Here is a 25,613-nt window from a genome sequence, read left to right as displayed (position 1 = left end):
TCTGTCTCGCCCTCACTGCCATTGTTTTCCAGGTTCTTCTCTGTTTGATTTTTGCATCTTGTGCCCGTTTTCCCCTCTGTCTTCCCCTCACTGCCACTGTTTTGCCCGTTTCCCTTCTGCTTGATTGTTGTATCTTGTGCCCATTTTTCTCCTCTGTCTCCCCCTTGCTGCCCTGTTCCCGCCACGGCGTCCCCTGCGGCCCACCCTCTCCCTGCCAGTCGCTGCCCATGCCTCCCACCTCCCGCCTCCCAGCTGCTCCTCCCTCCCACATCACCACATATGGTGACCGATGGCGGCCGCGCCGCTGGTTCGCCAAACAGACCCTGGACAGACACGCAGCCCACAAGTACGCCACCGGCAACCACCACCTCATCAGGACGGCCAAGAGGACCTCCTTCAAGGACTGCCTCGACAACAATGCACACAATAGCAAGGAGCTATTTCACATCATGAAGGAACTCTCCAACCCCAGCTCCAACGACATCCCACCGTCGCAAGCCCTGTGAGACTCCCTTGCCACTTTCTTTCACCGCAAGATAGCAGACATCCACGACAGCTTTAACACCCAGACAGCCCCAAAAGACAGCAACACAACAGTCTCTCTGCACACCATCGACCACGACCCCCTGCTAGCCTGGACCAAAGTGAGCATCGATGACACCATCAAGACCATGAGCACAATCCACTCCGGCTCCTCATCAGACCCATTTCCGCACCATATCTTCAACAAAGCCAGCAGCCCCATTGCACCCCACCTGCGCAGCGTCATAAATCTCTCCCTCGAGACCAGAACCTTCCCAGAAAGCTGGAAACACGCAGAGATGAACGCCCTACTCAAAAAACCAAAGGCTGACCCTAAAGGTCTCAAGAACTTCCAGCCCATCTCTCTGCTCCCGTTCCCGGACAAGGTCATCGAGAAGATTGTCAACAGACAGCTAACCAGATACCTCGAAGAAAACAGAATCCTGGACCCTTCCCAGTCAGGATTCCGCAGCAACCACAGCACTGAGACTGCCCTCATCGCTGCCACCGACGACATCAGAAAGCTGCTGGACAATGGTGAGACTGCAGCCCTCAACCTCCTGGACCTCTCTGCTGCCTTTGACACTGTCTGCCACCGCACACTACGCACATGCCTCCACGCAGTAGGGATCCGTGACAGAGCCCTGGATTGGACCACCTCCTTCGTCTCCGGCAGAACCTAGGGTGTCCGCCTCCCCCATTCCGATCTGAAGCCTCTGAGATCATCTGCGGCGTACCCCAGGGCTCCTCCCTCAGCCCGACACTGTTCAACATTTACATGGCCCCGCTCACACACGTCGCCCGACAGCACAACCTCAACATAATCTCCTATGCTGACGACACTCAACTGATCCTCTCCCTCACCAAGGACCCCATCACTGCCAAATCCAACCTCCCTGAAGGAATGAAGGCCGTCGCCGACTGGATGAAGACCAGCCGACTGTAGCTGAACACAGACAAAACGGATGTGCTCATCCTCGGCTCTAACCCCTCAGCCTGGGACGACTCCTGGTGGTCGACGCCACTGGGGGCAGCCCCGACACCCACCGACCATGCACGCAACCTAGGAATCATCCTCGACTTAACGCTCTCCATGACCAAGGATGTCAACGCCATCTCCTCCTTCTGTGTCAACATCCTCCGCATGTCCCGCAAAATCTACAGGTGGATCCCGACAGAAACAAGAAGTACAGTCACCCAGGCACTCAGCAGTAGCAGGTAGACTCGACTACGGAAACACCCTCTAAGCAGGAGCCCCAAACAAACTCATCAAACAACTGCAACGCATCCAAAACGCCTCGGCATGATTGATCCTCGACGTACCAGGCCAAAGCCATATCACCCCCCACCTGAAAAACCTGCACTGGCTACCCGTCAACAAGAGGATATCCTTCAAGCTCCTTATCCACACACACAAGGCATTCCGCAAGACCAGCCTAGCCTACCTCAACAAACGACTTTCCTTCTACACCCCAAACTGCCAGCTCCGCTCCGCCAAGCTTGCACTCACCACCATCCCTAACTTCCAAAGGATAACCACCGGCGGAAGGTTCTTCTCCCACCTCGCCGCCAAGACCTGGAACACCCTCCCACTTAATCTACGACAGACCCAAGACCTGCTGACCTTCAGGAGGCTACTCTAGACCTGGCTGTTCGATCAGTAGCACCCCCCTCCCCCCCAGCGCCCTGAGACCCTCACGGGTATGAAGTGCGCTCTACAAATGTTGTTGATTGATTGATTGATTGATTGACTACGGAGGTGGTGATTGACTTCTTGGAGGATGTATTTGCTCTTGAAGGTGTCCTAGAAGTAATAGTTTCTGATAATGTAGTGCAACTGATGTCTGATAGAATACAAAGGTGTTTAGCAGGGATGGGTATTAAGCATGTGAGGACATCATTGTATCACCCAGAAGGGAATGGTCAAGTGGAACATTTCAATAGGGTGGTCACGGAGGCCATTCAGTTAGATACGGCAGCAGGTATACATTGGAGGGAAGCGTTACAGGAGAGGTTGGTGGCTTATCATGTGAAACCACACTCTGTGACTTGTAAAATAAAATTTGAAGTGTTAAGGGGAAGGACGCCATTGAATAATTTGGTCCCTTGGTGGTTGAGGAGAAGGAATGAGAGGGAGAGTGTTGTGAGGCAAGATGAGGCTATGCGGTCAAGAGTTAAGGAGTTTCAGGGACATACTGTGAGTAGTCAGAGTCATAGTAATCATTGACAAATAGTTAAGGTGGGGCAATTTGTTGATGAGAAGAACCCAGGAGGGGTGTTGAAGGGGACTGTGTGTTGGTCTGGGCCATTGAGGGTGAGGAAGGTGTTGGGTAGTGCAGTGGAGTCGGAGGACGGTAGAAGGTGGAATTTGCATTGGATAGGTTTATGCAATGTTCAGGAGGACATGGGTGTGCCCAGTAGGGACAGTGGTAGTGAAGATGAGTGTAGTGGGTATGTTTTGGGCAGTGAAGGAGTTGTAGACGTGTGTAGTGGAAGAAAGGAAGTAATGGAGGGCAATGGTGTTGGAAATGAGATTGCTCTGTGACATAGTGATAGAATGAGGAAGTGCCCGGAGCATTTTACAGATTCTCAGTTGAGGTAATTTGGGTGTTGTTATGTCTCTTGCTTTTATAATTTTTATAGTTTATATGTAGTGTGTATATAAGTGTTAGTTGTTTCGGTTGTGGTTTTATGGGGGAGGGTGTGTGGTATTGGGATGGTGTTCTTGGGTAGGGTAGGCAGAACGTGATGATGGAAGGGGCATTGTATGATATGCAGGAATTCTAGAGAAGACCCTTAAATGGTGGTTGTAAGCATAGCCTGTTGCTGGTGCCACTCCGTTTGGATGTACTTAAATTACAGAAATAAAAGAAGTAACTACTTACTGGTGTTACCTACTTCATTTTCCACAGAAAGTTACAGAATGAGTGAATATTCAAAGAGTCAGGGAACATTGAATAGTGACAGCTCAAGAACCTGTGGAAATACTGTACAAAAGTATATCGCTTGCAAGAAGGGTACACTACAAAGTGATGCTTGTTTAGGAAAAAAGGATTACTAACAGACCTGGAACCAGTGGGAAAAGAGTGGCAGCCCAACAGGAATATTGCTACAATGAACAACATTGCACTTAAACTAATAAAGGCCTATAAGTGCTCATTGATGACGACAAGCCTGAGGTGTGATTAAGTTAATATCTGCCAACCACTCAGGTGTGCTGATTCCTCCACCTATCCTTGGCCTGCAATGGTGGAAATTAAGTAGGGAGCCAGGAATTCGCTGAAATGCTGGCTTTGGCAGGAAAACATACTGCCTGCCATAACCTCTAGGCCACATCAAGTATATTCCTGAAATGTTTTCACAAAGCTACACATCAGTATTGTGATTCTGCGACAAAGCCAAGCCCTGTGGGAAATGTAGCGTCTAGGAAGAAAATCATTCCGGCTGTCACAAAGCCTGACATGGATCCAAAATAGAAACTTCAGAACATTGTCTAAGGGCCTGGAATCAGTACATGGTAATAACATAAGGCCAGCTTCTTTTGTCTAACACTGGGAACAGCCACATGTAAACCTCCAACCCCCCTGCCCTCCCCACCGTGGTGTAGTGGGCACAAGAGTGCAAGCAGTGAATTGTGATATGTATAAATATAGAGTATGATTTAGTTTTTTTGATGTGTGTTGTTATGTTATGATGTTAAACTGTTGTCAACCATTTCAATTAGGTCAGCACTTGATTATTGTGGACAAATGTAGATTTTAGATGAGATGGGCTGCATCCTGAAGCACTGCTTTCAAAGCATTTGTCTCCCACTTCTTCTTTAGTGAGTTATTCGATATTAGATTGGAAGTGCTAGGAGTCAGAGAAACCTGTCAGAATATCTCTTATCTGCAGGTGTTGATGAATGGGGCCCTCTTGTTGCTCCCTGGATCTGTGCACACACCTGCAATGGTTGGTAGTCTTAAGGGTATTTATTTTGCTCATTTTGTCTACAAATCATGTGAATCAGAAAGATCATATTTATTATAAACAACTAAGCTTATAATAGAGAGATGAATGCAAATATTAGATACGCTCAAACACAGTGTTGGCTTCTCTGCTAAGGCGCAGGAGCGTCACCATACTGCTGTTTAGCTGAGTAAATAAAGGAAACATAAAATTATAGTAACTCATTGTTATTATCATTTTATATTTCCGTGCTGCAGCAGCTCTGTGGGAGTGACTACTCTGCTCTTGGAGCAGGACAGGGGAGGAGTGGTTTATGCGCATGTTGCATGTTCTCCACGCAGGCTGCATTACAGCCTTGGTGGAGAACATGTTCAGTCCCCCAGTTCCAAACTAACCAATCACAACACTGTATTGTAGCATTGTGATTGGCTATGGGGAGCCTGAGAGCCGGGTGCTTCCAGCTTCTCTGTTCAGGGCCAAGGAGGGATGCGGCAATAAGCTACGGTTTTTCTTTTTTTTAAACCCCCTCACCACTCCACGCCCCCACGCCCAGTCCATGCCAGCTGCCACTGCTCAAACATGTTTCATCACATATACCTGTCCATCTAGTCTTTTTCCTTTCCAAAGTGTCTTAATGTTGTCAGCATCTAACTTATACAACTATATTAACTTAGTAAGCCAAATGTATGTCAAACCATGTAGAGTTCTCTGCTTATCTTATGCTGTCATTGGGTCAGCGTATGGAATTCAGCGCTTCAGCAGCTCATCCCATCAATTGCCCCTGCAACCAGTATCTTATATATTTTCATCACTAGCGATGGCTTATAAAGCTAGGAGGGGTCATTCGTGCCCAGCCAAAACCAACGATAGATGGCGATAAGCTGCATTAAACGTTGGAATTCCAGCGATAATCATGCGGCGATAATGAACAGCTTGATGATAGTCATGTGTGGACTTAACCATCCAGTCCACCTCCCATTCACAGGATGGTTAACCCCTTCGACGCTCATGACGAGCTGGGCTCGTCATGGCGTAGCCCGCTCGCAAGCTGATGACGAGCCCAGCTCGTCACGCAAAGTGCGATTTTGAAAAACCCAGCGCGCTAGCGGAATTCCGCTAGCGCGCATGCGGTTAAGTCAGGTTGAAATAAGTGTTAGATTCCAGCGATAACGGCGCCTAGCGAGGCTTTGCTACAAAAATGTGCAAACACTGCCCCTTTGCTTTACCATACAGTATTGAAACTAAATCTACTTTTCCCTCCTTCCATTCATGACAGATCTCTGCAAGGTCATCCTCCCATGCAGTCGCATTTGCAGCATGCACACCAGAAAAGTGGAACGTTTTCCTTCTATTTCCTACTGGTGTGAACAGTGTTAGAAAATCAAGGAGTTTCTATACTGAAAACTTAGTCAATGAAGGCACCTTTTTTAACATTAACATTAAAATCTTTAATTAACTTTTATTTGCTTTTCTATGCTCTATGCCTATTACACACATTCTCCAATATTAAGTACAGACATGTGTACATGGGGAATCAGCCTAAACCACGCAGTCTGAACAAAGCGTCGCTTAACAATGCAGGCGTAACCAAAGACATCTAGACCACACGTATGCCATTACCATGCATTTGCGTGGTTTAGGCGTCCGTGGTAGTTAGTGCGGAGGAGGACTGGGCGGAGGGTCGGAGGTAACTTCCTGCCCAGACGAGGAACTTGGTGGGGGCTTGGTGAGTTCGATTTTTATATTACTTTTTTTGGCTTGGAAGCAAGTTTTAAGGCTCAAGATAGGGGGCTGGGTAGTTGGGATGGGGATAGGGTACTTTTTAAGGCTAGGGCGCGGTTTTAGGGCTTAGGGTGGAGGACTGGTTAGTTTGGATGGGGATACTGTACTTTTTACAGCTGGGGGAGGTTTCAGGATTATGGTGGGGGCTGGGGTGTTTTTCAGTTATGGGGCGATAGTTGTTGGGGTCAGGGCAGAGAGGCATGTCAGGGTTGAGTTCTGTGGTGAAGGATTTAGGTCTTCGTGGCGGGGGTTCGGGTCAAATTCAAATATGGGGGTTGGGATTTAGGGCTCAGGGTGCTGAGGGGCTGGGGTGTTTTAAGTGCTGGGGTGGGCTTGTTATTTAGGGCTGTGGTCCGCTTTTAGGGTTCAGGGGGGTGCTAGGGTGTTTTTAGGGCTGGGGTCATACTTCAGGACAGGTGGCTGGGTCTTAGGACATAGAGCGGGGGCTAGGGCAGAACCCAAACCACGCATATGCCTTGAAAAGGAATGCATGGTTAAGACATGGTCCTTGTTAAGACCGTGTTGTTCAGCCATGCGTGGTTGGGGATTGCGTTTTCGGAACACACAACCATTTACATGCAATCAGATCTGGCACACACTGTTATCATACATTGACCCTACCAAGTACAACAACAGATCTTAAAGAAGCCTGTGCAATGCGTGTTACTGTATTCAATTCTATATTTGAAGCTTGTATTTCGTTCTTCATATCTCATTTTGTCAGGAATGTTCTGAGACAGTTTAAGATGATAGTTGGCACTCTTTGGGATGCCTTTTACGTGGGTGTCAAGGTTAAGTTTCCAGTCCAGAGTTGCAACGAAACATTTCACTAAGGAGAAGAACTTTTCGACAGTGCTATCAGGGTCAGATGAACAATCCAGTTTCTTGGTAATTCACAGATTTGTGCGGTGAAAGAACAAGGAACTATGTACTCGTTAAGTTACATATGACTTTCATAATTCTCAACCAGGTCTGTATTTCGAATCTGTAGAGGGTTAAGATTGTGAAGCTGTTGTGGAATGCATTTTTGTGTAAATCTGAAAATTGTCAGCATATTGGAGAAAGGAGACACCGGGATTTTGTGAGAGATTGCCAAGAAGTTCAACATAGAGGTTAAACAAGATTGGGGCTAATATGAGGTCTTTGTGGTTCACCTAAAGGTGAGAGAGTGAGCTGAAGTTGCTGATTTTCACAAGGTGAAAACAGTTTGTGAGGTAGAATCCGCACCAATTTATAACAATGTATTTTACCCTCATATACTCAGAGAGTAGACTGAGGCTGGTGTGATGATCAATTGTATCAAATGCAGAGGATAGGTGAAGAAGCACTAAAAGACACCAGTTCCCGTCATCAAGAAGTTGTCAGCTACCTTAAAGAAGTTGGAGGATCTGCTCTGCCCAGATCTAAAGCCAGAAAAGCCTTTGGAGTTTGCTGCTATGGATGAAGTCATTAGGATGAGTGTACACACATTTTTAAACTATTTTTGGCAGGAGTGGGAGGCCAGTGATTGGTCTGAAGTGTTCAGTTTGGTTGGTGGTCAGCATCATCTATTTTTAGGTTTCACTTGAGACAGAGAACATGCTATCAGTAAAATCTTACCTTACAAAGAAAAGCTTAAAATCAGCCTATAGCCCACCCATTACTTACCATTGTTTGACTCCCACGTCACTCTTGTTTCCTTGCTTCTTATTGGTTAAAGCCTCCTGCTTTCTCCTGGGGCTTCAGTGTTTGTCTCCACCATGGTGTGCTGCCCTAATACAACTTTTTGGTTGCAGCCAGTGTTGTTCCAAGGTCCGAGCACTATTTCTTTATACTTTATGCAATGGACTTTGCAAGAGTGCATGGCACTCTAAGTACCTCCCTCCAAAACCCCTCCCTCATGTTGCTTGTCTCCTCTGTCCTCCTCCCACTGTCCGTTGTTGCTACTCTCTCCTCCCCTCACCTCCCTCATGTTGTTTCCATCCACGCCCTGCCCTAGCTGTCTGTTGGTGCTGCTCCCTCCCTCCTCACTAGAACGAGTGTGTGCTTCCTCCACTATCCAACCGCAATTGGTTGATGCTGCGCCCCCCTGTTCCCTCACACCTCCCTCATGTTGCTTGCCCCACCGGTCTTTTATTTTAATGTTTGCACAGCAGTGCAGGCTGTTGTGAAACGTGGCTTAACGAAAAAAAAGCACTACGGCCACGTGACGGTGCTTTTATTTCTTTTTTGTAAGCGATGTTGCACAGCAGTCCATGCTATTGTGCAACATGTCTAAAAAAAAATATAAACCGATAGATCTCGCATAGGCATAATCTGTTGCCTTTGCAAATGCCTGCTATTAGTGATCGTACACAGTTGATTTATTGGGGGTTCACGCACGTTGACACTCGCAGCAAGGAATTTATGATATTTCATCAGAGGGGTGTGATGGCATCCTTGTGTTCTTGGGATGGAATAAATATTGGGATGGTATGGTTTCTTATGTTAGCAGAATAGCACAGTTGTGGGTACTCTACTCCATCTATCTCCTCTAAGCACACGGAATTGACACATTCTATAAAATACCTTCAGTAAATCAACGGTGTGTATTTTTTATATATAATTTTCATATACATCTGTATCCAGTGAGTAAATATTTTCACAAAAAGTTGCCAAATTCACAAATCTCCCAAACATCCAAATATACTCAAAACTCAGGGATTTAGGGACTTTGAGAACAGAAGTAGTTACACTGTATGCAATACGGTGAGCTGTCTTGTAGTGCATGGTGTGATGTGGTGTATGTTGGTGTGATATGTGCAGTAATTTTGTGGTACTTAAAACACACGAGTATGACAACCAAGAGTCAATGTCTTTCAAATGGGTAGATTTGTGTGCTCATTTTTTTTTAGACTGGACATGCTTTGTTCGGGCTCAAAGTTTTGAGCACGGAAATGTTGAGTTCCAGGTCTGGGTTCCAAGGCAGGGCATGGTGTCTCTGAGTTCCAAGTATGGGCATGTTGAGTACAATTATAGGAATTGCCTCCAATTAATTGCTAGTACTCGTCTTAGCACCTTAGTCTAGAGAGTACCTGCTCTCTTGCATTGCCCTGAAGTTGTGCTCTACTTAACGTGCATATGGCATTGCTCACCTCAAAGTGTACCCTTATATTTTGCTTCTTCGTATGCGTTGTCTATTCCGCCAAGTTACACAGGTGCATTTTTGCGACCTTTGATGATCCTGGGTACAGGTACCCAAGCAACCAAGTGATACAACTGTACCTTAGTCCTAATGCAATACTTGGGATTCTGCAATACCTGTATAAACTCCCGCTTCTAATGTATTTATAATTATAAAGACAAGAGATCGGATCTCGACTGTAAACAGTTCTTGTTACCGAGTTCTGCCTTCACAATGCCTGCTGCCAGCAGCCAGGTGAAGGGCAGGTCAAGTCACAGAGCAGCTGTTTAAAGCAACGAAAATTAAATGTTTCTTTTATTTGTTCTGCTGAATTTTTCTAGCTTAAAGTGAGAAACAGCAAGAATATTATATATTTTTGCATTGCTTACTAATTATAGAAAAGTTAGAATATTCCTGCACGTTTCTTCACATTGTAAAGTACTGCAGCGTTTTTATCTTTAAAAAAAACTCACTTGATTGAAGTGTTTCTAAATTAATTTTGCAACAAATATCTAACGTGTTCGATGTGTTAAATTTTCCACTAATGGTTCTATTTTTAATCTGCATTTTGCAAACATGCTCTTTGTTACATATGACAGAGCCACCCACGCACCATGGTTTTGAGTAGTTGGTGGTAAAGGTGATGGTGTGACCATGTATTATATGTGATAACAAACCCCCTTCTGTACATGATAGGGATATTTCAAGTCACCTCGGAGTTCCATTCCCTTCGGCCTCGTTCCTCTAAATGGTTATGGAACTCATTGGTGACTTGCAATATCCTGATAATGCACAGCAGTGGGTATGTTATCCCTTATTTCCAACATGGGAGACAGCATGTTGTGACCGCCAGCCAAACATGCCAGCTTTGACTACCAAACCTCCTGTTGTGCCGTGTAATACAAAGCAGCTGAGAACTGTGCAGCAACACCCAATTGTGGGGCGTATTATCAAGGGGGTTTATCTCCGCTTTTTTGGCTTTAAAAGCCAAGAAAGCAGAGATAAAATTATCTCCCTATTACCTAGGTGCCGCTAACACCAGTTAGCGACAGCCAGTTAGTTGGACATAGCGACCATCTTGGGCCCCACTTTGCATGTCAGTGAAATTTATCACTAATGACATGCAAAGTGGGCGTGCCAAGATGTTAGCGACTGGAAACTGTTGCTAACATCGCTATCTCCTATTACCAACTTCTGGAGATATTTGCGCTAAGCGTGAATATCTTCAAAAGCTAACACCTGCCCTGAGCAGTTCTTAGCCATGTTATCCAATGGGAGGTGGATAACATGGCTAAGAGCATTAGTTCGGTAATGCATGAATATCGCTGACTTTTCAGAGATATTCATGCATTGCGGCCGATTTTTATCGCATTTGCGATAAACCTTGGTAATACCAAGGTTTATCTGCGATAAAAATCGCCGCAGCTCAGCGGTAAATGTTTGTCTCTAACCAAGCAATAGCGATAATTATCGCTATTGCTTGGTAGTAAGCCCCTCATTTAATCTACCTGCGCTAAGAGGCCACACCAGTGAAATCATGTGCTAAACACATGCAAGTGACACAACATGATACTTCAAAGCAAAGCATAGCACAACATAATACCAAACGCACTACGGGGCATAATAACAACAGATTGCGATAATTATCGCAATACGTGCTTAGCGCGTTTTCTCTTATTGCTGTCTATTGCTGGTTTACATCGCCGAGTTAGCAGCGTATCAGCAACGCTTTGCTGACAGGCGATGCCAAAACCAATGATAGATGGCGATAAGCTGCATTAAACGTTGGAATTCCAGCGATAATCATGCGGCGATAATGAACAGCTTGATGATAGTCATGTGTGGACTTAACCATCCAGTCCACCTCCCATTCACAGGATGGTTAAGTCTGGTTGAAATAAGTGTTAGATTCCAGCGATAACGGCGCCTAGCGAGGCTTTTTTGATCGCTTTGCGGACCGTGTTGCTAATACGGCGAAGTTGTGATAGCGACTTTCTGAATGCAGTTCATGTAAGGAACGCCTACTATGCATATAATTAGCAATATTTATCACTGCGTTTCAAGATAGGCTGATATCGCAGGTTAACATGCGCTAATGCATGTTAGCCTAGCCTTGTTGATAGTCTGTTAAAAAATGTGCCGCTTTAGCGTCAGCAAGGGGCGCTAAAGTCGCGATAACATGCCCCTTCGAATGCTTTGTCGCTACATGCATGTGTGCATCCCCTGTGCATGTGCATAAGTACTCGTGTGGCATTCATTGACGACATCGCCTACAAGCAGTGAATTTGCAATGCGCAAGAAGGGTAGGCCGCACTAGCTTTTAAGGTACTTTATTAACGGCGCGTGCATTTCACCTTGGGCCTGAGGAATGCCCCCCTCCCCCAACGCTGCTCTCCTCCAGGAGCGGCATGATACACTGCGACACTGCCTGATGGATGCCCACGTGCCTGGGGAGAAGAGACTAAGCAGGTGAATCCGGCGAGAATATTTTCCCTGACAATCAATATCCCTTCAAATAAAGTGCCTCCCCCGAAAGAACATTCAGATTTCTTCTTCCGAGCTGAGACTGTAACTGGATTTATGTGCTATTAAGGCCCCTACACGCGCACGGAGCTCCTTGTATAAAACATGAGACCTCGGGGCCTGCATAATGTCTCTGTTCCGTGACTTTCGGGCCACATTTAAATAGCTGACTACTTAAAAAGCCGCCACTAACAACTGCTTCGCTTCTGCGTGCGGCCTCGGAATGCAAAGCGCGGGCTGGGGCCTCGTGGTGGATGGCCGCCTGCGAGTCCAGGGGCAAACGAGTCAATTGTTAGCTGAGACTGAAGGTGACATTCCAAGTTGCATGGCTTTGGAGTAGTGGTAAAATGGCATGTACTTTTACAATTACCGTACAAGTAAAACCCCTTGGAATGGGGAGTTACCGTGTGAATTTGCCATTTCTTGCCGTTATAACCGCATATTTTTGATGGCATCCACCACCTGCACTAACTGCATTGCAGGTACAACTTGATTGTTTAGAATGAGATGATTGCAGAGTGATCTCATATGTGGCGCTGTAACAGTTCTTTTTGCCAAGATAAAGTGCCACAGAGCAGATGGCGCTAAGCAGGTGGCATATGTATTATGTGCCGGCTTGTGGGTGGGGCGGTCGTGAGCAGGTGGCGTCAGAAGAGTAGAACATGGAAGGGTAAGTTTTCCTATCAGAGGGTGCAGTGTGTGTTCCCTTTCGCCAGACCCCCCCCCAAAAAAATGCAGAAAGCGGGAAAAAATGCAGAATGAGGATGCAATAGCAAATGTCATGCAATTTTTAGGGCTGGACAAATCACGCATGGTTCTCTCACACCTGGTACAACTGGATGCAGAAGATCTGACCTGCTAGGACTCAAGGGGATTTGGATTCCATGAAGTATTTCTACTCCTCTTGACTTGTAATCCTCTTCTTCGACATTACCATTAGTTGACCACATAACCACAAGCCATTGGCAGCCATGGAATCTATACAGAATTCCCTGGGTCTACCAAATTTATTTCAGTAAATAGTGCCCACCTCCTGGAGCCAGCCACCCAGACTCCTCTGAGTCAATGATAAACTTTCAATGGGGAATGCAGTTCAATAAAGCATATGTGTTGGACCTGGCCCTTTTGGCAGGTTCACCCCGAAACTTTTTGCTTTTTCCTCACCTATTTCTGTAACCTGGTGTTGGTGATTTTAGGCCTCTGCGCACTTTTTCATGGTGCCCAGTGTAAAGTGCGTGCGCTCTCTGTGTATGTGTGGTGAGAGTGACCTGCCCTCCCATAGGAATGCATGGGGAATATGTGTGACCATGGTAGTTCCTGATGTGTGGGGTGTGCAGTGTCGAGTTTGGTATGTGCGAACTCGTGAGATTGAATGCTGCACGATGATGTGTGCAGCTTTAATGTATCTGGTGTGGAAGTGCCACTTCTAGAAGTTGGCATGTCTGTGCAGTGAATGTGAATTGGCTGTCTGGCTTGTGATTGGCTGGAGATGGTTGGTGTGCCTGGCTCCAAGAGTCAGGATGGGTCTGCTCCAGTGGTGAATGGAGAGATATGCATGTTGATGGCAGGGAGGAGTTGCACCTGGGACCTGTATAGGGCTGGGCCTTCCCTCCACAATGCTGGCTCTACCCCCTGTGGTGCGTCTGATGTCCCTAGCCTGGCCAGTGAAAGGGAGAGAGGGGTAGAGCAAAACAAAGTGCTCAGAGTTTTCCATAACCAGTTGCAGCTGGTTCTCCCATTGCCTGCACCCTGCTAGACAAAGGATTTTGCTTTATAAAAAGGGGGCTGTGACCCCATGAAAATGTTCCTGTTTTTCCTAACTTTAAACAACCAGGGGCCTGCTGCTGCTGGGGCCCAGGGGAAGGCTTGCCTCCCTGGGCCCTGCCCAGCCCCTGGATACCCTGGATGCTGGAGGACTTTTTCCTTGCTGTGAGCTGCTTTTGCTCCACCGTAATCCATTCAGAACTGCTGGAACCGTTTTGCTGGGCTCCTTGTAGGCCAAGGGACTTGGGGGCTGCCCCAGCACCTTGTGAGTGCTGGTGTTGGCTTGAAATGCCCCTGGGTCTCTCTCTGCGCACTGGAGTGCTTTACTTTTAATCTCTGGCAGAGCGCCCGGGGGGGGGGGGGGGGGGGGGGGGTTGGGGGGAGTGCTCCTGCGCGTTGGTTACACGGCAGGTGCCCAGCCTGCTTATTTACACGTGCCACCCCGTTTATGGCGCCCTTAGCGGGTGCCCACCCCGCTTCTGTGTTTGTTTTTCGCACCGAGGGTGCCCACTCCTCGGTGCTGCCCCTGCGAAGAGATTGCGGCCACCGCGGCCTGCCTGGTTGTGGGCTGGGCCTGCGGCAGAAGCTGAAGTGCGGCCTAGCGAGAGGATCCCCGCAAGATGATGGCCTGATGTATGGAAGCGAAAGGGAGGACGGGAGCCTACCCCGCCTCCCCCAGCATTGCGGTGAAGCATCTGATAGGGCAGGGCTCCCTGTGCTGAAGGGAGCCCCGCCTGCGTGTGCGACTGAAGCCCCGGCCCGGGTGTAGTGGAAGCCGGCAGAGGGAGAAGGAGGCAGCGCAGGGCCGTGCTGTCTGGTTCCCGAAGTCCCGGTCCCAAGATGGGGGACCGGGTAAAGGACCGCCTTGTAAGGGCAGGGCTCTCGTGAGGAGAGAGCCCCGGGAGTGCCGCCGCATAGCTGCCCCCGCCACGAGTGAAGGAGGAGCGGAGACCAGCAGCGTTCAGAGCCGCTGAATAGGGCTCCATGGGGGCGATGGCTCGTGGGTATTGTAGTGCCCATGAGGCCCAGAGTCAGGGTGGCCCCGGTTGCACAGTGGCCCACCCCAGCATGGCAATCATCCTCGGAGAGCCAGAGGGGCCCGAGACCCCATGTTCCGTGCCCCAGTGTGGGGGCAAGTTATTTCTAGAGCCAGTGAGCTCTAACGTCCGGGGCCATATTGGATTAATTAGGGAGCCAGTGTGCTCCTGGGACCCAATTGGTTGCTGAGGCCATGAGGTGCCAGAGAGGGCACCATGCTCTTTCCTGAGCGGCCCCAGGTGGCAGCGGGCCATTCCCACGTGGCCAGTATTCGATAATTGCCCACGTAGGAGAGGGCAGCTACAGTGCTTTGGGGGACATCTTGATTTACAGAGCCCCGTGTGGCTCCAGCCTGCGCCTAGTTGTTTTAGAGCCAGATGGCACCAACCTTTAAGGGGCACATTTGTTTAAAGAGCCTAGAGGGCTCCAACAGTGCGCTACATGTATTCCCAGAGGCAGATGGCTCTGTTTGGCGCAGTCTTTGTCCTGAGGGGCTTTTGAGAGCCCCAGTTGCAGTTTTGAGTTTCCAGCTTCCCAGCAAGTAGTGGGCAGCTGCACCGTTTAGGCGTCAATGGAGAGAGAGTCCCTGAGAGGGACAGAAGTGGCTCAGGGGTGCCAGGCCTACCCAGTTACCCAGCAGGTAGTGGGCAGCTGCAACATTTAATCTTGCGCTGACTGGCGCTACGTTGGCAGCGCGCCCTAATATTCTGGACACAGGGCATTTGAGCCCCTTCTTGAGATGGCCAGTTGGCCAGGGGGGCTGGTACATGGACAGGGCGCAAGGCCCTAATGTGATTTTTGCCCAATGTGGTTTTCTACTATGTTTGTGATGATAATTGCCTAATGTGATTTATGGGCTAGTGTGATGTGGTGCTAGGAAATGTATTGTTTATAGTATGTTTGGCGCACCCTGTGTTTTATACCTCTAAACTGTGGTTTATGATTTTGAGGTTATGTTGCATTTCATGTGGTTATGCTAGTGAGGTTATGTTTCACTGTGTGATTTACGCCCCTAAATGTGAGTTATGCTTAGGGGGTAGGGTCTAATGTGTTTAGACTAGTGAGGAGATTGCCTACTGTATTTATACTAGTTAGGTCTAATGTGAATTATGCGTAATGTGCAATGCCTTTATGCCTGTGATACCTCTAAATGTGTTTTCATGCTTAGGAGGTTGTTTTGCCTAGTATAGTTTATACTAGTGAGTTTATGTGTCCTTTCGTGATCTATGCCTATGGTTATTAGTATTGCGTTGTGTTGGACTTGGCCCTTAAGGCAGGCTCACCCCTAATCTTTTTGCTTGAGATCTATGATCTGTGTGGATGATTTTCTGGTCTGTGCGCACTTTTTCTCTGTGTCCCAGAGTAAAGTGCGGGCATGTAGTTAGGCTGGCCTGCTCTCCCATAGGGATGCATGGGGAATGTCTGTGTCCCTAGTAGTTCCTGATGTGTAGGAAGTGCATGCTCAAATTTGGTATGTGTGTGTTCGTGGGAATGAATGCTTTGCAATGGTGTATGTGGCATGTGTGTGTCATGTGTAGAAATGCCATTTCTAGGACTTGGCATATTAATGGAAAATATGTCTGCAGTGTGATTGGCTGGAGCTGACTGTTGAGCCTGGCTCCAGGAAGGGTGGATGGGTCTGCCCGGTGGTGAGTGTGAGATTAGCATGCTTGATGGCTTGGGAGGAGTGCACCTGGTCCCTGATGGGCCTGGACTTTCCCCAGACAATGCTGGCTCCACCCCCTGTAGTGCGACCTATGGCCCTAGCCCTGCCAGTGAATAGAGAGGGTGGTTGAGGTAAACAGAGTTCTTCAAAACCAGCCGCGACTGGTTTTCCCCCCCACCCTGTACCCTGAGACAAAGGGTTTTTCTGTATAAGAAGGGGCTGTGTCCCCATACAATTTGTCCTGTCTTTGGTTTTCTTCCAGGATCTTGCCAGAGGGGGCTGCTGCTGCTGCTGGGGCCAAGAGGACCGCCACTTGGCTGTCTCCCTGCCTGGAGACCCAGTGTGCTGGCTCTGGCCCTGCCTTGCCCCTCTGCCTGCCTCCAGACCCTGCTGGAGCTTTGCTGTGCTTGGAGGCGCCCTAACTTTGATTTATAGCGCTAGGCGCGCTTTATTTTCCTTGGAGCGCTGAGCGCGCTTCCCTTGGCGCTTGAGAGCACTGTGCTTCGCCCCCAGAGCGCTTGGGAGCGCTTTATCGGCATTGCCGGTGCCCACCCGGCATTGGAGCCGAATTGCTGATTTTCTTGCCGAGCGAGTGCCCACCTCGCTTTATTTTTAATTTGAGGCCGGTGCCCACCCGGCATTGCCCCGTTGTGTGTATTATTCTGAATGCCGGTGCCCACCCGGCATTGCCCCATCCTTGATTACTTTATTTTGTTACGAGGGAGCCCGCCTGCCTGCCTAAAACGGGCAGCCGCGCTGCCCGCGACGACCCGAAAGTACTGGGACCGGCAACCAATCGCTGCGCGGCCCGGGAGAGGCGAACCGGAAGTCCCGCCCCCGGAGCCGAGCAGCGAGGAGAAGGGCTGCCGGCCGTGTCCCCGAGGCGCCTGGCGAGAGAGAGGAGCCCCCGCTGCAGAGACCCGGTGAGTGCCTGCAAGAAGGAAGGGGCGCCGGGACACATTGTCGGTGTCCGCCCCCTCTCCCCCCGGTAGCGCGATCTCGCGCCCGTTGATGGAGTAAAGCCACGAGGGCTTCACAGCGGCATACCTTGGTTCTCTGAGCGGCCCCGGTTGGCAGCGGGCCGCTCCAACGTGGGCAGCATTCATTTTGGGAGCCACGAGGCTCTGAGGGGCCATTCTGTTCTTTGAGCCCGAGAGGCTCCACCTGCCCGCATTGGTCCTTTTCGAGCCCTGAGAGGCTCCAGAGCCCCCAGTTGTTGCCGAGCCCAGAGAGGCTCATTGCCCTACCTGCATTTACGAGCCCCGAGGCTCGCGGGGGCATTTCATTGATTTAGAGCGCTGAGCTCTACGGTGCCACATTTGTTCAGCGAGCCCTGAGAGGCTCTAGGGGGACACAGGCAGCTAGTTGGTTGTAGCCCCGAGGCTCCCACGCTGTGTCTCCCCACCTTGTCCTTGAGCCCTCCTGGCTCCAACGTTGCCCTAACTTTTCCTGCATCAGTTGCCCAGCACTTTGTGGGCAACTGCTACGTTTAGGTTTGTGTGCTGTGCTGCCTGCGCAGCTTCCCTGACACTGAGACTCAGGGCATTCCGCCCCTTTCGAGGCCAGTTGGCCTGAGGGACATTGTGAGTGTTGTGCTATGTGCACCCCGCACATTGTAATTTCTTGCTATGTGATTCTTGCGCAAAATGTTCTAATCTGCACCTCTGTGTTTAATACCTCATGTGCAATTGTTGACATCCCACTTTAGGTTTATCAACTCTGCTAAATGTGACCTGCATAGAGGATTGGTGATGTCCCATTTTATGGTTAGAAAATAAGGAACCCCCTGTAAAGGGTTCAGAGACCTAGTTTATGTGTATGGTAACTGCTAAATTTTAACAGTGTTTGCCAAAATGAGAAAGAAAAATTTCTTTCTAGAGTCCCCTCACTCACCGGGGTTTCCCCACGGTGACATGCTTCATCATTGGGGCTTCCCAGTTCTCTACAAAAAGGGGCGTGCTGCGACTAGCGGACTACGCAGGAGCACTGTTATAGTGACGGGCTATGTGTGGTGCAAAGTGTGGTGATGGTGGAGTGGGTGTGTGATTTAAAAATACCGTACTAGTGGGCCTCAACAATTTATTCTGCTCCTAGTTTGGTATATTAAAAAGGGGTGACACTGTTATCTGGCCTTGAGTTAGGGCTAGATCAGTGTTCAGTGGTCGACATGTTTCAAGCTCCCCCAAGCTTTTCATCAGGACCATACAGGGTCCAGCCCTGTATATTCCACTCCTATATTTAAATAAATAAATAAATAAATGAATTTGTCTCAATATGATATCTTTACGCTGTTAATTAATAAACATGCGTATTACATACATACGATTTTGTATCTTATTGTTGCATATGTAAAGGTGCTAATTTGCACTTATGGTCTCAGGCGAGGGCAGGATCACCTCGTGGAAACATTGTTCCTATTGGTAAACCCGCTCGGTATTACCTATTCGATCCTCACCGACCGCAATGCGGAAACATTGTTCCTATTGGTAAACCCGCTCGGTATTACCTATTCGATCCTCACCCGACCGCAATGCGGTCGGGTGAGGATCGAATAGGTAATACCGAGCGGGTTTACCAATAGGAACAATGTTTCCACGAGGTGATCCTGCCCTCGCCTGAGACCATGAAGTGCAAATTAGCACCTTTACATATGCAACAATAAGATACAAAATCGTATGTATGTAATACGCATGTTTATTAATTAACAGCGTAAAGATATCATATTGAGACAAATTCATTTATTTATTTATTTATTTAAATATAGGAGTGGAATATACAGGGCTGGACCCTGTATGGTCCTGATGAAAAGCTTGGGGGAGCTTGAAACATGTCGACCACTGAACACTGATCTAGCCCTTACTCAAGGCCAGATAACAGTGTCACCCCTTTTTAATATACCAAACTAGGAGCAGAATAAATTGTTGAGGCCCACTAGTACGGTATTTTTAAATCACACACCCACTCCACCATCACCACACTTTGCACCACACATAGCCCGTCACTATAACAGTGCTCCTGCGTAGTCCGCTAGTCGCAGCACGCCCCTTTTCGTAGAGAACTGGGAAGCCCCAATGATGAAGCATGTCACCGTGGGGAAACCCCGGTGAGTGAGGGGACTCTAGAAAGAAATTTTTCTTTCTCATTTTGGCAAACACTGTTAAAATTTAGCAGTTACCATACACATAAACTAGGTCTCTGAACCCTTTACAGGGGGTTCCTTATTTTCTGATATAGACTGGAGGCCGACCTAGTTTAGTTTATCCTCCTTCTCCCCCCTCTTTTCTAGTTTTCCATTTTATGGTTATCCACTTTGCTAAATGTGACCTGCATAGAGGATTGGTGATGTCCCATTTTATGTTTAACCACTTTGCTAAATGTGACCTGCATAGAGGATTGCTGATGTCCCATTTTATGTTTAGGTTTCCTTCCCTTTGCTAAGAGTGAATTGCTTAGGTGTTGGTATTCCTGCCTTAGGTCCTGATGAGAAGGTCCTAGTTACCTGCGTGATTTCCTACAGTCATTTAGGGTTGCGTAGGAGGTCTTTACTCTGTTCCAGTGATTACTGGATGTTTGTTGCATTTACAATTTTGGTGCTAATCATTCTATGTTTATGTCCTAAGTGTGTACCTACCAGTATTATTTTCCAACAAGTGCCTACCCCTGACAGTGGTCCATGTGGCCCTGTCCTGTACATAATTCCCCTTGTAAATTCTGCCGTGCCCCTGGCACATTGTAAAGTTTGCGTGTGTTATCTAATGTGTTGTTTATTATAATACAAAGGCTATTTTTTATATATAACCTTGTGTGGAGTTTTCCTTTGTGGTGGGCCTTGGGTGTTGTTGCTGGGGTGCGTGCGCAAATACTTAACTCATACCGCCTCCAAGTTTAGCCTAGACTGCTCGCGCCACGTTACCTAGAGGGTGAGCGGGGGTTACCTTGGTGTGTGACTCCCTTGCCCTGACTTTAGAAATGGCGATCCCTGACTGACCTCGACGCGAGTCTTGGCCAGCCAGGGTCCCGTTTCTAACACGTAGTGTGTACCTACCTTTTACCAGTGGTTACCGGTTGTGGTCTATAATTGTTATTTGGTGTTACAGTTCTTCTAAGTGCTAGTTCTACTAAGTGCAGATTCTGACAGTGGCCCACGTGGCCCTGTCCTGGTGTAAATAATCCCCTGTAAATACTGCCCAGTGCCAGTTGGCACAGTGTAACTGTGTGATTATGATCTAATGTGTTTATGGTAATACAAAGGCTATTTTTATATATAACCTTGTGTGGAGTTCCTTTTGTGGTGTGCCTAGGATGTTGTTGCTGTTGTGTGCCTGCGCAAATGCTTTACACATTGCCACCGGGATAAGCCAGTCTGCTTGTGCATAGCTACCAAGGGGGTGAGCAGGGGTTATCTTGGCGTGTGACTCCCTTGCACTGATTATAATGGTGGTTTCTGCCTGGCTTTGGCGCAAGCCTTAGCCAACCAGAAATCCCAGTTCTAACAATATTCAACTGAACCCAAAGGATGCTTATGTCAAGAGTCCAATAAAAAATCCTTCATTCATAGTCTTGATTGTTGTTTCAAATCAAACAAGCATTTGCAATGCAATAGGGCTCGCATTAGTAAAGTTAGAGGTATTAGTATTGGAAATGACAAATTTTTTATTTATGTTTTTTTAAAAATAGCGAAATTAATAACGTTGTCTTTTACAATGCCAATAGTGTTAACTTTTACAAATGTGACACCTATAGCATTTGTAATGCAATATGTGTTGCATTTACATGACTTAGATGTATTAATATTAAAAATAAAAATGGCTTTTTAAAAAATAATTAATACTTAAATAAAAGTTATTGTAATTTATAATGGCAATATCTTTTATAAATAACTTTTGTGAAGATTATGTTCATTGTATTTTATTGTGATGAAAATCCAAGAACAGAAGTGAAATATTAACATCTTTTTGTGACATTTGTAATCAAGCTTGTAACATTGAGAGAACATATTTGAACCAGTTGTTGTTGAATGGTTGCACAGAATGATGCTGCTGTGGCGCTAAGTGATGCTGTGGCGTTCAGTGATGCTGTGGTAGCTCATGTTGTGGTGCCTCCGAGTGATTCTGTGGTGGTGCTGAGTGATGCTATGGTGATGTCATAGATAGATAGAATGAGTGCGATAGATAGAGTGAGGGCGATAGATAGATAGAGGGCGATAGATAGAGTGAGGGCGATAGATAGAGTGAGGGCGATAGATAGAGTGAGGGCGATCAATAGATTGAGTGATGGCGATAGAGTGAGTGTGATAGATAGACAGAGTGAGGGCGATAGATAGACAGATAGATAAAGTGTATTTATGTTGCATTGAGTAGAGTGTAAGTATGAGGGGTGTAATTATATGGCACTGAGTGGAATTATGTGGAGTGTATTTATGTTGCATTGAGAAGAGTGTAATTATGTGGCGTGTAAATATGTGGCACTGAGTGGTAATATGGGGGAGTGTATGTCGTATTCAGTAGAGTGTAATTTTGTGGCGTGTAATTATGTAGCACTGAGTGATATTTGGAGTGTTTGTTGTATTGAGTACAGTGTCATTATGTAGCATATAATTATATGTCACTGAGTAGTATTGTTTGGAGTGTATGTTGCATTGAGTGCAGTGCAATTATGTAGCATATAATTATGTGGCACTGAGTGGTATTGTGTGGAGTGTGTGTTGCATTCAGTAGAGTGTAATTATGTGGCGTGTAATTATGTGTTACTGAGTGGTATTTGGGGTTTATGTTGCATTGAGTGTCGTGTAATTATGTGGCGTGTAATTATGTGGCATTGAGTGGTATTTGGAGTGCATGTTGTATTGAGTGCAGTGTAATTATGTGGCACTGAGTGGTATTTGGAGTGTATGTTGCGTTCAGCGCAGTGTAATTATGTAGCATATAATTATGTGGCACTGAGTGGTGTTGTGTGGAGTGTATGTTGTATTCCGTGGATTGTAATTGTGTGGCGTGTAATTATGTGGCACTGAGTGGTATTGTTTGGACTGTATGTTGCATTGAGTGCAGTGTAATTATGTAGCATATAATTACGTGGCACTGAGTGGTATTGGGTGGAGTGTGTGTTGCATTCAGTAGAGTGTAATTATGTGGTGTGTAATTATGTGGTACTGAGTGGTATTTGGAGTGTATGTTGCATTGAGTGCAGTGTAATTATGTGGGGTGTAATTATGTGGCACTGAGTGGTATTTGGAGTGTATGTTCCATTGCAGAGTGTGTGAGGGTGCAGAGTGTGAGGGTGCAGATTGTGAGGGTGCAGACTGTGATGGTGCAGAGTGTGAGGGTGCGCAGAGTGTAAGGGTGCAGAGTGGGCAGTGTGTGTGTGAGGGTGGAATGTGTGCTTTGTGTGCGAGGGTGCAGTGTGTGTGTGCAGTGTGTTAGAGTGCAGTGTGTGTGTGCAGTGTGTGTGAAGGTGCAGTGTGTCAGTTTGTGTGAGGGTGCAGTGTGTGTGAGTGCAGTGGGTGTGTGGGTGCAGTGTGTGTGAGTGCAGTGTGTGTGTAGGTGCAATGTGTGTGAGTGCAGTGTGTGTGGGTGCAGTGTGTGCAGTGTGTGTGAGGGTGGAGTGTGTGCAGTGTGTGTGAGGGTGCAGTGTGTGTGAGTCAGAAGCATCTCATTGATAGGGCAGATTAAAGACTAAAATGCCACAGTTTTTGGATCATAAAATAGAAGTTTTATTTGGAATCGGATTCAGGAATGTAGAGAACATTTGTAGGACTTGAGTACCCTCACTGTGGTGGCCGGAAGTACCTATGTAGTGGGGGTCACCAGCTGCTCTGCACCCATTACGTTCTAAATATGGAAAAGGTTTCAGGTTGAGAAAAGCCAAGTTCTCTAATAGAAAACACGTGGAGTAAAACAAAATATTCATGTGAAACAAACAGAAATATTCCACCAGGCAAAACAGTTTTAGCTTGCCAAGTAAGATGCCAAGAAAAGGTAGAACACATTACCCGATCTCTGCCCTATTCTCAATTCTTCTTTTGGTAAGTTTTTTAAAAGGCAGGCTTTTAAGATGGCATGTAGTAGTTTTGAATGGGGCACAGCAGAAATAAATCAAGCCCCTGAATAAGTAAAACCCCGGAATTTATTTGAAAGCGTCCCACAAGTACATGAAATTGGACCTGCAAAACAGTTGTATGAAAACATTCTGATTGTTGCTCGACTCCATGACGCGAACACATCCTGTACGTCTGACTTCCACCCGCTCTCATCTCATGAGGCGAGGTTGTGCACTTTCTTGTGCTCGAGCGAGCCTTCCTTCTTCAGGAAGTTATTTCTCGACTGCGTTATTGACTTCTAAAACAAGCAGAATCCTACACTGTGAAGTGCAATGACGTATCATAAGCACACAAAAAAACAAGAACGAAAGACAGGCCAAAGCAGGGTGAAGGATTGGAGCATGAAACAAGGCGAGTGTGTTATGTAGCGCTTTTCGAAGGTAAGGATGAAGGGTAGTCAAGATTAAATGGCTTGTCCTGGATCCCTTCATATGGTCACAGGCATGCTGAGGGAAGGGGGGGTGGGAAGGGGCAGCTTTGAAGTCTCTGAGGCACAACAGACAAATGGTGGTTTGTGACATGAGGAATGTTGGGGTAATTAATGGTGGCCGAGCGCGCGCCCTCAGTTCTGTTCCTCTTGTGAAGCGCTCGGACACCTTCGGGTAAAGTCCACGCTATATAAAAAAGCTTAAATAAACAAATAAATAAATAAATAAGGCCCCCTCCACTCAAAAGAGCTCCCATCCATTCATACCCTTCGGGGCTACTTCGGTGCCACATGCTGCGATTCTGTACTTTGCTAACAGCCATAGCATAAGCACAAAAGATGAAACCCAGGCAGTGGCAGATAATCTCATTACTCAAACAAGAGGACTTGTCACCCCCATAACATTCAACAACAAGCATGACAAACTCCCCAGGCTGCCGGGTGCTCGAGGGTGGCACGGCTCCAGCTGACATCACGTCCTGGAGGCAGGATGGGGTGGGGTGGGACGGAGGGAAGGGAAAGCTTCCCAGCCACATTTTAGTAGGAGTAACTGGTAAACATCACATTACTAGAAACAAAAGTGGGCAGTGTAAGGGCACAGGGTCAGGGACAAGACAAGAGATCGGGCAGAGCAAGCGAGTAAATTCTGAACTAGGAACAGAGCATAAGAAAAATGAAGCAGCAAAAAAAAAACAAGCAGGAAAGTGCAAAGAGCAGCTCGAGCCCTCTAATCAAAAGTAAACACGCTGTGTGCTGTGAAGCGTGAAAGGGAGCTCGAGCCTGCTATTCAAATGTAGCAACAGAGAGAGAATGGGGCGCGCGCTGGAGAGGGAGGGGGTGGGCTGCCTGGCATTTGAACGTAAAGAGGAAAACATGAATTTACAAACATGAGCTGTCGAGGGCAAAGGTGCGCAAAAGAACAATGGAATAAACCCAGATCTGTGACTGGTGGGTGAGTGGTTTAAAAGTTTCTGCGCTCCATACACCGTTTTGTTGTGTTTGCTTTTGTCTTAATTGCCATCAGGTTTTTGGTATTTGGACAGAATTGTGGTAGGAGAGTTTAGTTTTGATGGGCCTGTATAAACTTTGTGAAGCACTGCGTGGCCGAGTCATTGCTGTCAAAGTTACCCACATGGGCTGTCATTATGTCATAACTTATATCTCTCGTTTGTGGGCTGGCTTAAGTGATTGGCAGGTGATGATGAATGAGGAGAGTTAAGGGTTATAGCCGCTATGTGGAGCCCTGCTGGTGCCATTCTTAATAAATACTGTTCTGCTGAGTACCTGCGTCTCGTTCTGCATTGCGTCAGCTGTTTCCTGAAAACAGCACAATACAGGTGACACGCTCGTCTTTATCTCTCTGTCTGGTAGGTTGGGCTGAAGCAGTATTCTTTAAGCACACTCATTTAGCGATACCTTTGTGCTCGCAGGATTCCTTAAGCATGCGGACAAGAAGAGCCGACTGAGGTATGTTGTCACTCAGTTCCCTGGACAACTCCTGCAAGTCCTGTCTGACCGGATTCTAAGCTATGGCTTCCTGGCAGCAGCACAGCAGGCATTAAAGCTGACCTCACAGACAGAGACGCTCCAAAAAACTCTTTAGACTAATGCCCCTCATGGGGAGTTCTCTGTTAAATATCGCACTGTGTATCCGTGTTCAAGAAGCCCCCGCCAAAATAAATGTGATGGCGTTTAAAGTGCA

Source organism: Lissotriton vulgaris, chromosome 7 (assembly GCF_964263255.1).
Source record: "Lissotriton vulgaris chromosome 7, aLisVul1.2, whole genome shotgun sequence".
NCBI classification, from domain to species: domain Eukaryota; kingdom Metazoa; phylum Chordata; class Amphibia; order Caudata; family Salamandridae; genus Lissotriton; species Lissotriton vulgaris.
Note: the sequence above shows the minus strand (reverse complement) of the source record.